Below are 14,662 nucleotides of genomic sequence, written 5' to 3'. Positions count from 1 at the left end.
CATTCAGTACCAGGAGCAGAGTTCAGATATCATTCATCGTCCATTTCTGTTTGGAGTGCGTCTGTAAGGCGGTGCCTGTTTTGAGGACTGTCAGACGTTCCTGTGCAACAGGTGTAAGAAAGCACCGGCCGATGTGTGGAAATGACTCGCCATCGTAATCAGGAAAGTGGGCTCCGACGACCGCCCATTGAGGAGGATTAGGAAAAGACCTGACCATCGTCGTTGCAAGCCGACCCGCAGGCGGACCAGGAAGTGACGTGTCAGGAGGACAGGCCAGTCCTCGCGTGTGCTGCCAGATTTCGGGTGCGTTCTTGCGGCCCGCGGCTCTCTTCGCTTTCTCCCGGACTGGTCGCTAAGTGATGGCTCCGCTCGCATGCCGTGCCACTTAAAAATCGCACGCGGCAGCCCGTGCCGTGTAAGGCGTTCGTCTTGTGCCACCGCGAACAAATAGCCGCAACTGTTAGCGCGGTCTCTCCCAACTGTTAATCGACTAAGCAGCTTGTCTTACACGTGTTTCTAAAGCGGCGATGTACAGTCGAAATTCATCATTTCTGCTTAGCTTAGCGAGTACTGATCTACACTCCTGGAAATTGAAATAAGAACACCGTGAATTCATTGTCCCAGGAAGGGGAAACTTTATTGACACATTCCTGGGGTCAGATACATCACATGATCACACTGACAGAACCACAGGCACATAGACACAGGCAACAGAGCATGCACAATGTCGGCACTAGTACAGTGTATATCCACCTTTCGCAGCAATGCAGGCTGCTATTCTCCCATGGAGACGATCGTAGAGATGCTGGATGTAGTCCTGTGGAACGGCTTGCCATGCCATTTCCACCTGGCGCCTCAGTTGGACCAGCGTTCGTGCTGGACGTGCAGACCGCGTGAGACGACGCTTCATCCAGTCCCAAACATGCTCAATGGGGGACAGATCCGGAGATCTTGCTGGCCAGGGTAGTTGACTTACACCTTCTAGAGCACGTTGGGTGGCACGGGATACATGCGGACGTGCATTGTCCTGTTGGAACAGCAAGTTCCCTTGCCGGTTTAGGAATGGTAGAACGATGGGTTCGATGACGGTTTGGATGTACCGTGCACTATTCAGTGTCCCCTCGACGATCACCAGTGGTGTACGGCCAGTGTAGGAGATCGCTCCCCACACCGTGATGCCGGGTGTTGGCCCTGTGTGCCTCGGTCGTATGCAGTCCCGATTGTGGCGCTCACCTGCACGGCGCCAAACACGCATACGACCATCATTGGCACCAAGGCAGAAGCGACTCTCATCGCTGAAGACGACACGTCTCCATTCGTCCCTCCATTCACGCCTGTCGCGACACCACTGGAGGCGGGCTGCACGATGTTGGGGCGTGAGCGGAAGACGGCCTAACGGTGTGCGGGACCGTAGCCCAGCTTCACGGAGACGGTTGCGAATGGTCCTCGCCGATACCCCAGGAGCAACAGTGTCCCTAATTTGCTGGGAAGTGGCGGTGCGGTCCCCTACGGCACTGCGTAGGATCCTACGATCTTGGCGTGCATCCGTGCGTCGCTGCGGTCCGGTCCCAGGTCGACGGGCACGTGCACCTTCCACCGACCACTGGCGACAACATCGATGTACTGTGGAGAACTCACGCCCCACGTGTTGAGCAATTCGGCGGTACGTCCACCCGGCCTCCCGCATGCCCACTATACGCCCTCGCTCAAAGTCCGTCAACTGCACATACGGTTCACGTCCACGCGGTCGCGGCATGCTACCAGTGTTAAAGACTGCGATGGAGCTCCGTATGCCACGGCAAACTGGCTGACACTGACGGCGGCGGTGCACAAATGCTGCGCAGCTAGCGCCATTCGACGGCCAACACCGCGGTTCCTGGTGTGTCCGCTGTGCCGTGCGTGTGATCATTGCTTGTACAGCCCTCTCTCAGTGTCCGGAGCAAGTATGGTGGGTCTGACACACCGGTGTCAATGTGTTCTTTTTTCCATTTCCAGGAGTGTAATTCTGTCGAGGCAGCGTTTTCCATCATACATTTCCCACAGCAACTGCCGATGGTATTTTTCACATCTCTCGGATCCAGTAGTGCTGTCTCTATTTTATAGAGTCGCTTGCAGGGCAAAGTCCGCGTAAGCACAGTGTGATGCAGTTTATGTGATGGTTTTTATTTAATAACCAGTAATCCCCCCCCACCCCTCCCCCCCCGATAAAAAATTGAACTTCCACCTTTAAAAAAAGCAATTTTTTCACGCATGTCAATGTTTATATCGTCATATTCTCCTTATGTATACAGGGTGGTCCATTGATCGTGATCGGGCCAAATATCTCACGAAATAAGAGCGGACTGTATTTGCTTCGTGATACATGACCCGTGTTGATGTATGGCTGTTGTGATCAAAATGCGCAACGGGCGTGTGCTATGTATGCTGCTCGGTATCCTGGACGACGTCATCCAAGTGTCCGGACCGTTCGCCGGATAGTTACGTTGTTTAAGGAAATAGGAAGTGTTCAGCCACATGTGAAACGTCAGCCACGACCTGCAACAAATTTTGATGGCCAAGTAGGTGTTTTAGCCGCTGTCGCGGCTAATGCGCACATCAGTAGCAGAGAAGTTGCGCGAGAATCGGGAATCTCAAAAACGTCGGTGTTGAGAGTGCTACATCAACATCGATTGCACCCGTACCATATTTCTATGCACCAGGAATTGCACCAGGAACGTCGTGTACATGGCCCGCACGTTCACCGGATCTGACGTCCCCGGATTTCTTTCTGTGGGGAAAGTTGAAGGATATTTGCTATCGTGATCCACCGACAACGCCTGACAACATGCGTTAGCGCATTGTGAATGCATGTGCGAACATTACGGAAGGCGAACTACTTGCTGTTGAGAGGAATATCGTTACACGTATTGCCAAATGTTTTGAGGTTGATGGACATCATTTTGAGCATTTACTGCATTAATGTGACATTTACAGGTAATCACGTTGTTCTCAGAAATGATAAGTTCACAAAGGTACCGGTATCACAGGTATCACATTGGAACAACCGAAATAAAATGTTCAAACGTACGTACGTTGTGTGTTTTAATTTAAAAAACCTATCTGTTACCAACTGTTCGTCTAAAATTGTGAGCCATATGTTTGTGACTGTTACAACGCCATCTATCACAAAACGAAAAAAGTGGTCCAACTAAAACATTCATATTTCTGTACGTTCTACACGAATGTGTAATAAAAATGGGGGTTCTTATTTAAAAAAACGCAGTTGATATCCGTTTGACCTATGGCAGCGCCATCTAGCGGGCCAACCATAGTGCCATCTGGTTTCCGCTTCAAGCTAGATGAGTTTCGTTCTGTGTAGTTTTTTCGTTTGACACTTATTTTGTGAGATGTTTGGTCCGGTCACTATCAGTGGACCACCCTATATACTGTACATTGATATAATTTGGTAGATACAGTCAGTGGCGTATGTCGATACGATCAGTAAATTCTGTTACTAATAAAGTTAGTATTAAAGAAGTAATAATACGTAATGTCTGATGTACTTTCACTGCTTGTTCAGAAAATTTTTTTGTAAAAAGTAAACAATTTTCCATTCGTTATCTTGTGTTTGGTGTCAGAGAGAACAACTTTTACAAAGGTTTAGTATTTTGTGTGGAATTTGTTGGAAATCGCTAGCTACTCTCCACCTGAAATACTGGATCAATGTAGTCTCCATAATTTGCACACTATTAGGTGACGTACACTGCCGGAAAGAAAATTTGTACACCCTTTTACAGGTTTTCAAATAAAATTTATTGTAACAAAAGTGCATAGTGAGCACATGAAATGGTTACATTTACAGGTCTGTGGCACAAACGTTTCTGTGGTTGTAGGTATCGACACATTATCGCGAATAGGTCGCGGATGTGAGTAGAAATGCATAGGATTGCATAAGATGGGCACGTAGGAAAGCAACCTAACGTCAGCCAGGGCGCTGGGAAGCAGGAGAGGTTGCGTTTTTGTGGCAAGGGACGCTGGAGCCACGTGACGAGCTGCGACAGAATGTTCTGGAAGGACGACAGGACACGGCAGACGCGCGTGACCGCGGGGGTTGCACCAGACGAGCCTATATAAGCAGGGCCCCTGGTGCTGTTGGGGGAGTCCTTCGACAGTTGCCTCAGGCGCAGGGCCTGAGTTACTCTGCCCTCGGGGTGGGACTTAGTGTCTCGTGGCAGCTAGCTGCACGGGTTACATGCGGGATTGCCCAACTTACATTCAATGAGTCGGTGCCCCTTAGGGTTCCACAGTGGTCGTATCCTACCTCGTGTTTCGTCTCAGTTGTTTCATCAGAAGTATGCGTCCTGTATCCCACCGAGTTCCCTTATCTGCAAAGAATTTCCAGCTTGTTTCCCAGCACCAGGCCACCTCAATACTGGGTTTAGCGTCCAGCTCCCATCCTGATCCGCTCGTAGGTAACTACAGACGCGACACCATGCTGAAACATGCATCTTAGTACGAGGGTAATCCCAAAAGTAAGGTCTCATATGTTGTTATAAGTACATAGACTTGTTTATTTCTGCAGTGGTTTCCATCAGTTTACAGCTCGAACATTTAGCTCGTTTTCGATATAATCACCCTTTCTGTCGATGCATTTTTGTAGACGCTGTGGCAGTTTTTGTATGCCCATGTCATACCAGCTCGCCGCCATCCTGTTCGGAAAGTTATGAACCTCTTCTTTCACCTCGTCGTCGGAACTGAATCGCTGGGACCACAATTAACGTTGACAGGTACTGTGAGACTCTGGAAAAACTCAAACGGGCAATTCAGGTCCGGAGAAGAGGAATGTTGAGCAAGGGCGTACACATTCTCCATGACAACGCTCGCCCACACATCGCTCGGCAAACCGTTGCTCTCCTGCAACAGTTTCAGTGGAACATAATCACCCTCCCTCCCTATAGTCCTGACTTGGCGCCCAGTGACTATCACATGCTTCCTAGGTTAAAAGAACATTTGGCCGGAAAGCGATTCAGCTCTGGCGACGAGGTGAAAGAAGGGGTTGGTAATTTTCTGAACAGCGTGGCGGCGAGCTGGTATGACATGGGCAAACAAAAACTGCCACAGCGCCTCCAAAAATGCATCGACAGAAATGGTGATCATGTCGAAAAATAGCTGAATGTTCAAGCTGTAAACTGATGTAAACCATTGTAGAAATAAACAGCTCTGTGTACTTATAAAAAAAAATAGGAGACCTTACTTTCGAGTCTACCGTCGTACGTAGTGTAGCTCTGCGCACTTTGGGACTCAACGTCTGAGCTCATCAGTCCCCTAGAACTTAGAACTACTTAAACCTAAGTAACCTAAGGACATCACACGCATCCATGCCCGAGGCAGGATTCGAACCTGCGACCGTAGCAGTCGCGCGGTTCCAGACTGTAGCGCCTAGAACCGCTCTGCCACTCCGGCCGACCGTAGTGTAGCCCCCACGGGCGGCAATGCAGGCGGTGGCTCTGGTATTCAGTCGATCGTACAGATGGAGAAAACTCTCCTTGGATACGTTATGTCACGCTGCCCGACACATACACGTAGTTCTGTAAGAATTGTTGGTTGACGAGTCGCACGAATCACTTCTCGCCCCACCTCGTCCGAAACAGAGATACAAACCGAGCGAGGTGGCGCAGTGGTTAGAAACTGGACTCGCATTCGGGAGGACGACGGTTCAATCCCGCGTCCAGCCATCCTGATTTAGGTTTTCCGTGATTTCCCTAAATCGCTCCAGGCAAATGCCGGGATGGTTCCTTTCAAAGGGCACGGCCGACTTTCTTCCCCGTCCTCCTCCAACCGGATGAGACCGATGACCTCGCTGTCTGGTCTCCTTCCCCAAAACAACCAACCAACCAACAGAGATACATGTCCGGCTCTGAAGAACGCCCGAACAGTCTGGCTAGCGCAGCCGAACTACTTCGTCTCCCAGGCGCGCCAAAGCCACCCGAATGTGTCCGAAGCACTTCGGTTGTAATATCATTACAACCATGTTTCTCAAAACTAATGAAATTTAATAAACAAAAACGGTAGACTACGAGAGATTGTCCAACTGAATACTGGGTTAAATACAATGAAAAGCACTGAGGGCTACATCGGGACGAAATCTCTCCGTCGTTTCTAGGTCCCCAGTTTAATACCCACAATATAAATAATTTATGAGAGAAGTTAGGCGTCTGGGCGCCTAACACCCGAATGTGCCCACCAATCAGAAGCAAGATTAGTTCAATTGGCGGACTCTCCCACGGGAATGGTACATACCGTACCATCTGCTGCTTGTGCCTCACTCCATTTTTGTACCATATGCTACTTCACGTCCGTCCAGCTGCGTCAAGGCAAGCTTCTAGCAAGATAAAATACTGCTGGCCACAGCCAGCAATATCACAAATTGCATAGATGGAACATTACGAAGAAACAATGTTCTCTTAGGTAACAGACGAACTCCTGTTCTTAAGTGAACTTCCCTCCTTCCTCTAAAACAAATGAAGGCCCCTCTTCCGTCAGAAGCCACTCTGCTGTTTAACACCAAAGAGGTTCAAATGGTTCAAATGGCTCTGAGCACTATGGGACTCAACATCTTAGGTCATAAGTCCCCTAGAACTTAGAACTACTTAAACCTAACTAACCTAAGGACATCACACACGTCCATGCCCGAGGCAGGATTCGAACCTGCGACCGTAGCGGTCGCGCGGTTCCAGACTGAAGCGCCTAGAACCGCTCGACCACAGCGGCCGGCCACCAAAGAGGTTATTCTTCCAAATCAGAGAAACCATTCCTTCAGTAACGTACATGGCTCCCCTTCTGTAAGAATCAAGACTTCTGTTTTAAAACATCCAGGCTTAAACAGGGCCGTTCTCCTAAATTTCAACTAAAGCAATTATCTTGAACAGTTAGTGGGTGACACAAATATACATTAAGCGGACGTTCACGTCGTTGTATTTCACCCCTTCAGAGTTTTGAAGTATCATTCTGTTCCTTTACATGTGTTAGTACAGCGTCAAAAACCAGCCAAGTTTATCTTCGTACGTAGCGACTTCAAAAAGTAAGTTGCGCATTATTGTGACCGTCAGAATAACTTTCATTCAATGCTGCACTACACTTCAAAGTAACGTAGATACCCGACACTATTCTTCAATATAGCCACCAAGTCACTACGCAGAACGTTCTACAAATCGTTCAGTTCCTCGACGACAGATATTCGCCTCTTGGTCACGAGCCATTCCAGAATGTCCTCACCGCTGGCAATTTCTTCCCACCCCCCCTTTCCCCCACCATTCCCCCGCAGCTTGCAGAAAAGATGGAGATCGCATGGCGCAAGATCCGGACGTCTCAGTCAGCGTCACACACGTGTGGCCTTGCTGAAACTGTTTGGCAGCGTTTCACAACAGCTGTACGCGACACTACATTAGGCCAATGTGCCGCCAGAATTTCACAGTGAATCTGTGTGCAGTGTAGACGTCTTGCCCACTAAAGTCATACCTTCATGCATATTTCAGCTTCGGAGTTCGTTCGTTTCCACGTGCCGCCGCATTTCGCTCGGATGCCTGTTATCCGCAGGAAATACGTCACGTGAACTCTCTTCTAGCGATGTTCCAGTTTTCTAGATCAATGATCTTAGCGTCAGACGACATGTATAACTTACTTTTGGAAGTCCCTGCGTATTTCGTCTATCGCAACAGTTCGTTTGCAACTGCTACAATCAGGTAATGCCAGTAGTCTTCGAAACTGATACAGGCTGAGCTGTCTACGAGGGTTGCCCAGAAAGTAACGCACCATATTGTTTTTTCTTCAACAATTATTTATTGAACATAATGAGAACTACACACACGAAAGAATGGTGTTTTATCTACACACCCTGTTTCTCCAAGCAATCTCCAGCGCGAAACAAGGGTGTGTATGCCCTGGCGTTACCAATCCTTGGCCGGCCGCGGTGGTCTAGCGGTTCTGGCGCTGCAGTCCGGAACCGCGGGACTGCTACGGTCGCAGGTTCGAATCCTGCCTCGGGCATGGGTGTGTGTGATGTCCTTAGGTTAGTTAGGTTTAAGTAGTTCTAAGTTCTAGGGGACTTATGACCTAAGATGTTGAGTCCCATAGTGCTCAGAGCCATTTGAACCATTTTGAACCAATCCTTGTCCTGGTGGCGGAGCCATTGCTTCACTGTCTCTGTAGTGGACTGACAAGGCAGCCAGTCCACAGAGACGGGTAGCCGAAAGGGCACACGTACACACACGCCGACTGGCGCGAAGTCTGGAACAGGATACGTCATGAATGTGATAAAGAAAAGAACGTAGCTACTAGAACACTTAACTTTTATATCGTCCTTTGGTATACAGCATTCTTGATGATACAAGTGAGACTCTTTAGATTCATGAAGTAACTAATGGCGCCTTGCTAGGTCGTAGCCATGGAGTTAGCTGAAGGCTATTCTAACTGTCTCTCGGCAAATGAGAGAAAGGCTTCGTCAGTGTAGTCGCTAGCAACGTCGTCGTACAACTGGGGCGAGTGCTCGTACGTCTCTCGAGACCTGCCTTGTGGTGGCGCTCGGTCTGCGATCACACAGTGGCGACACGCGGGTCCGACATGTACTAATGGACCGCGGCCGATTTAAGCTACCACCTAGCAAGTGTGGTGTCTGGCGGTGACACCACAGTCTCAATAACCACCTCAACGTCCTCAAAATGTCTTCCACCGATGGCATCCTTTAATGGGCCAAAGAAGTAGAGGCGTAGGTCAGGCTGTTGGGTGGATGGGGTAAGACTGTACATCCCTGTTTTGCAACGTGTTTAGTAGTCCTGTGTGGGGCCGAGCGTTATCGTGTTGCTGCAAAACACCCCCTGGATTGCTGTGGCGACCATGTCACCGGAAGCGCGTCTTGAGTTTTATTAATGTGTTGACACATGTTTCTGAATTAATAGTACTGGCTGTTGCAATCACATCAATGAGACTCATACCTTCACAGTCCCAGAACACGGTGATCATGACCTTACCGGCGGAAGCAGTTTCTTTGAATTTTTCTTCTGTGGGGAGTGGGAACGGTGCCAGTCCATCGACTGTCGTTTTGTTTCGGACTCAAAATGGTGAACTGAGGTTTCATCACCTGTCACCATCCGGGACAACAAGGCCTCATCCTCCGCTTCCCGCCTTCTGATTACCTCACCGTCCGTGCCCAGCGACTGCTGTCGACAGCAGATGCTCCGTAGACTTTGCACAAGCGTTTGCGAACATTCCCCACAGTTTATTTCCCTGTAGTGAGAACTTCATTGACGGCACGTTTCTTGCAACGTAGAGGCCATTTTGAAACTGTCCTGCAGCCACGCTGTCTGTCGGAAGTGACGGAAACTTCGCGCGCCCACTCAGGAGACTTCAAATAATACATACGTAACGTTTCGCATTCCTAACATTGTTTTCGGATGACAAAGAAAAATGCGTTGCATTACTTTCTGGACAACCCTCGTAATTACGACTCAGCGACCTGCCTTCACTGCTTTACTTTCACTCGTGACTCTTTTCCTTCTTTCTAAACATCACAGAAGTTCTCTCGCGTATCTCGCGGAACTAGCGCTCCTGAAAGCCACTACGCTGTGGCTAAATAATTTCTCCTCAGTATCGTCCCATCTCAAGACAGCTATTCGGTAGCTTCCAACTGGTAGCATTCCCACCGTGGGGACCGAGCGAGGTGGCGCAGTGGTTAGCACACTGGACTCGCATTCGGGAGGACGACGGTTCAATCCCGTCTCCGGCCATCCTGATTTAGGTTTTTCGTGATTTCCATAAATCGTTTCAGGCAAATGCCGGGATGGTTCCTTGGAAAGGGCACGGCCGATTTCCTTCCCAATCTTTCCCTAACCCGAGCTTGCGCTCCGTCTCTAATGACCTCGTTGTCGACGGGACGTTAAACACTAACTAAAATATAAAAATGCAGTAAATGAAGCAGGTAGAAAGGAATACAAACGTCTGAAAAATGAGATCGACAGGAAGTGCAAAATGGCTAAGCAGGCATGGCTAGAGGACAAATGTAAGGATGTAGAGGCTTGTCTCACTAGGGGTAAGATAGATACTGCCTACAGGAAAATTAAAGAGACCTTTGGAGAGAAGAGAACCACTTGTATGAATATCAAGAGCTCAGATGGCAACCCAGTTCTAAGCAAAGAAGGGAAAGCAGAAAGGTGGAAGGAGTATATAGAGGGTTTATACAAGGGCGATGTACTTGAGGACAATATTATGGAAATGGAAGAGGATGTAGATGAAAATGAAATGGGAGATGCAATACTGCGTGAAGAGTTTGACAGAGCACTGAAAGACCTGAGTCGAAACAAGGCCCCGGGAGTAGACAACATTCCATTAGAACTACTGATGGCCTTGGGAGAGCCAGTCATGACAAAACTCTACCACCTGGTGAGCAAGATGTATGAGACAGGCGAAATACCCTCAGACTTCAAGAAGAATATAATAATTCCAATTCCAAAGAAAGCAGGTGTTGACAGATGTGAAAATTACCGAACTATCAGTTTAATAAGTCACAGCTGCAAAATACTAACGCTAATTCTTTACAGACGAATGGAAAAACTGGTAGAAGCGGACCTCGGGGAAGATCAGTTTGGATTCCGTAGAAATGTTGGAACACGTGAGGCAATACTAACCTTACGACTTATCTTAGAAGAAAGATTAAGAAAAGGCAAACCTACGTTTCTAGCATTTGTAGACTTAGAGAAAGCTTTTGACAACGTTAACTGGAATACTCTCTTTCAAATTCTGAAGGTGGCAGGGGTAAAATACAGGGAGCGAAAGGCTATTTACAATTTGTACAGAAACCAGATGGCAGTTATGCAGGGGCATGAAAGGGAAGCAGTGGTTGGGAAAGGAGTGAGACAGGGTTGTAGCCTCTCCCCGATGTTATTCAATCTGTATATTGAGCAAGTAGTAAAGGAAACAAAAGAAAAATTCGGAGTAGGTATTAAAATTCATGGAGAAGAAGTAAAAACTTTGAGGTTCGCCGATGACATTGTAATTCTGTCAGAGACAGCAAGAGACTTGGAAGAGCAGTTGAACGGAATGGACAGTGTCAACAAAAGCAAAACGAGGATAATGGAATGTTGTTGTTGTTGTGGTCTTCAGTCCTGAGACTGGTTTGATGCAGCTCTCCATGCTACTCTATCCTGTGCAAACTTCTTCATCTCCCAGTACCTACTGCAACCTACATCCTTCTGAATCTGCTTAGTGTATGCATCTCTTGGTCTCCGCCTACGATTTTTACCCTCCACGCTGCCCTCCAATACTAAATTGGTGATCCCTTGATGCCTCAGAACATGTCCTACCAACCGATCCCTTCTTCTGGTCAAGTTGTGCCACAAACTCCTCTTCTCCCCAATCCTATTCAGTACCTCCTCATTAGTTATGTGATCTACCCATCTAATCTTCAGCATTCTTCTGTAGCACCACATTTCGAAAGCTTCTATTCTCTTCTTGTCCAAACTATTTATCGTCCATGTTTCACTTCCATACATGGCTACACTCCATACAAATACTTTCAGAAAAGACTTCCTGACACTTAAATCTATACTCGATGTTAACAAATTTCTCTTCTTCAGAAACGCTTTCCTTGCCATTGCCAGTCTACATTTTATATCCTCTCTACTTCGACCATCATCAGTTATTTTGCTCCCCAAATAGCAAAACTCCTTTACTACTTTAAGTGTCTCATTTCCTAATCTAATACCTTCAACATCACCCGACTTAATTCGACTACATTCCATTATCCTCGTTTTGCTTTTGTTGATGTTCATCTTATACCCTCCTTTCAAGACACTGTCCATTCCGTTCAACTGCTCTTCCAAGTCCTTTGCTGTCTCTGACAGAATTACAATGTCATCGGCGAACCTCAAAGTTTTTATTTCTTCTCCATGGATTTTAATACCTACTCCGAATTTTTCTTTTGTTTCCTTTACTGCTTGCTCAATATACAGATTGAATAACATCGGGGAGAGGCTACAACCCTGTCTTACTCCCTTCCCAACCACTGCTTCCCTTTCATGCCCCTCGACTCTTATAACTGCCATCTGGTTTCTGTACAAATTGTAAATAGCCTTTCGCTCCCTGTATTTTACCCCTGCCACCTTTAGAATTTGAAAGAGAGTATTCCAGTCAACATTGTCAAAAGCTTTCTCTAAGTCTACAAATGCTAGAAACGTAGGTTTGCCTTTCCTTAATCTTTCTTCTAAGATAAGTCGTAAGGTCAGTATTGCCTCACGTGTTCCAGTATTTCTACGGAATCCAAACTGATCTTCCCCGAGGTCGGCTTCTACTAGTTTTTCCATTCGTCTGTAAAGAATTCGTGTTAGTATTTTGCAGCTGTGGCTTATTAAACTGATTGTCCGGTAATTCTCACATCTGTCAACACCTGCTTTCTTTGGAATTGGAATTATTATATTCTTCTTGAAGTCTGAGGGTATTTCGCCTGTTTCATACATCTTGCTTACCAGATGGTAGAGTTTCGTAAGGGCTGGCTCTCCCAAAGCCGTCAGTAGTTCCAATGGAATGTTGTCTACTCCGGGGGCCTTGTTTCGACTCAGGTCTTTCAGTGCTCTGTCAAATTCTTCACGCAGTATCGTATCTCCCGTTTCATCTTCATCTACATCCTCTTCCATTTCCATAATATTGTCCTCAAGTACATCGCCCTTGTATAGACCCTCTATATACTCCTTCCACCTTTCTGCTTTCACTTCTTTGCTTAGAACTGGGTTTCCATCTGAGCTCTTGATGTTCATACAAGTGGTTCTCTTATCTCCAAAGGTCTCTTTAATTTTCCTGTAGGCAGTATCTATCTTACCCCTAGTGAGATAAGCCTCTACATCCTTACATTTGTCCTCTAGCCATCCCTGCTTAGCCATTTTGCACTTCCTGTCGATCTCATTTTTGAGACGTTTGTATTCCTTTTTGTCTGCTTCATTTACTGCATTTTTATATTTTCTCCTTTCATCAATTAAATTCAATATTTCTTCTGTTACCCAAGGATTTCTACTAGCACTCGTCTTTTTACCTACTTGATCCTCTGCTGCCTTCACTACTTCATCCCTCAGAGCTACCCATTCTTCTTCTACTGTATTTCTTTCCCCCATTCCCGTCAATTGTTCCCTTATGCTCTCCCTGAAACTCTGTACAACCTCCGGTTCTTTCAGTTTATCCAGGTCCCATCTCCTTAAATTCCCACCTTTTTGCAGTTTCTTCAGTTTTAATCTACAGGTCATAACCAATAGATTGTGGTCAGAGTCCACATCTGCCCCTGGAAATGTCTTACAATTTAAAACCTGGTTCCTAAATCTCTGTCTTACCATTATATAATCTATCTGATACCTTTTAGTATCTCCAGGGTTCTTCCATGTATACAACCTTCTATCATGATTCTTAAACCAAGTATTAGCTATGATTAAGTTGTGCTCTGTGCAAAATTCTACCAGGCGGCTTCCTCTTTCATTTCTTAGCCCCAATCCATATTCACCTACTACGTTTCCTTCTCTCCCTTTCCCTACACTCGAATTCCAGTCACCCATCACTATTAAATTTTCGTCTCCCTTCACTATCTGAATAATTTCTTTTATTTCATCATACATTTCTTCAATTTCTTCGTCATCTGCAGAGCTAGTTGGCATATAAACTTGTACTACTGTAGTAGGTGTGGGCTTCGTATCTATCTTGGCCACAATAATGCGTTCACTAAGCTGTTTGTAGTAGCTTACCCGCGTTCCTATTTTCCTATTCATTATTAAACCTACTCCTGCATTACCCCTATTTGATTTTGTGTTTATAACCCTGTAGTCACCTGACCAGAAGTCTTGTTCCTCCTTCCACCGAACTTCACTAATTCCCGCTATATCTAACTTTAACCTATCCATTTCCCTTTTCAAATTTTCTAACCTACCTGCCCGATTAAGGGACCTGACATTCCACGCTCCGATCCGTAGAACGCCACTTTTCTTTCTCCTGATAACGACATCCTCTTGAGTAGTCCCCGCCCGGAGATCCGAATGGGGGACTATTTTACCTCCGGAATATTTTACCCAAGAGGACGCCATCATCATTTAATCATACAATAAAGCTGCATGCCCTCGGGAAAAATTACGGCCGTAGTTTCCCCTTGCTCTCAGCCGTTCGCAGTACCAGCATAGCAAGGCCGTTTTGGTTATTGTTACAAGGCCAGATCAGTCAATCATCCAGACTGTTGCCCTTGCAACTACTGAAAAGGCTGCTGCCCCTCTTCAGGAACCATACGTTTGTCTGGCCTCTCAACAGATACCCCTCCGTTATGGTTGTACCTACGGTACGGCTATCTGTATCGCTGAGGCACGCAAGCCTCCCCACCAACGGCAAGGTCCAAGGTTCATGGGGGGGAATGTAGTCAAATTAAATCGGGTGATGCTGAGGGGATTAGATTAGGAAATGAGACACTTAAAGTAGTAAAGGAGTTTTGCTATTTGGGGAGCAAAATAACTGATGATGGTCGAAGTAGAGAGGATATAAAATGTAGACTGGCATTGGCAAGGAAATCGTTTCTGAAGAAGAGAAATTTGTTAACATCGAGTATAGATTTAAGTGTCAGGAAGTCGTTTCTGAAAGTATTTGTATGGAGTGTAGCCCTGTATGGAAGTGA

The sequence above is a fragment of the Schistocerca nitens genome, chromosome 10 (genome assembly GCF_023898315.1).
Source record: "Schistocerca nitens isolate TAMUIC-IGC-003100 chromosome 10, iqSchNite1.1, whole genome shotgun sequence".
Lineage (NCBI taxonomy): Eukaryota > Metazoa > Arthropoda > Insecta > Orthoptera > Acrididae > Schistocerca > Schistocerca nitens.
The sequence above is the reverse complement of the archived record's forward strand: the minus strand, read 5'-3'. Positions refer to the sequence as shown.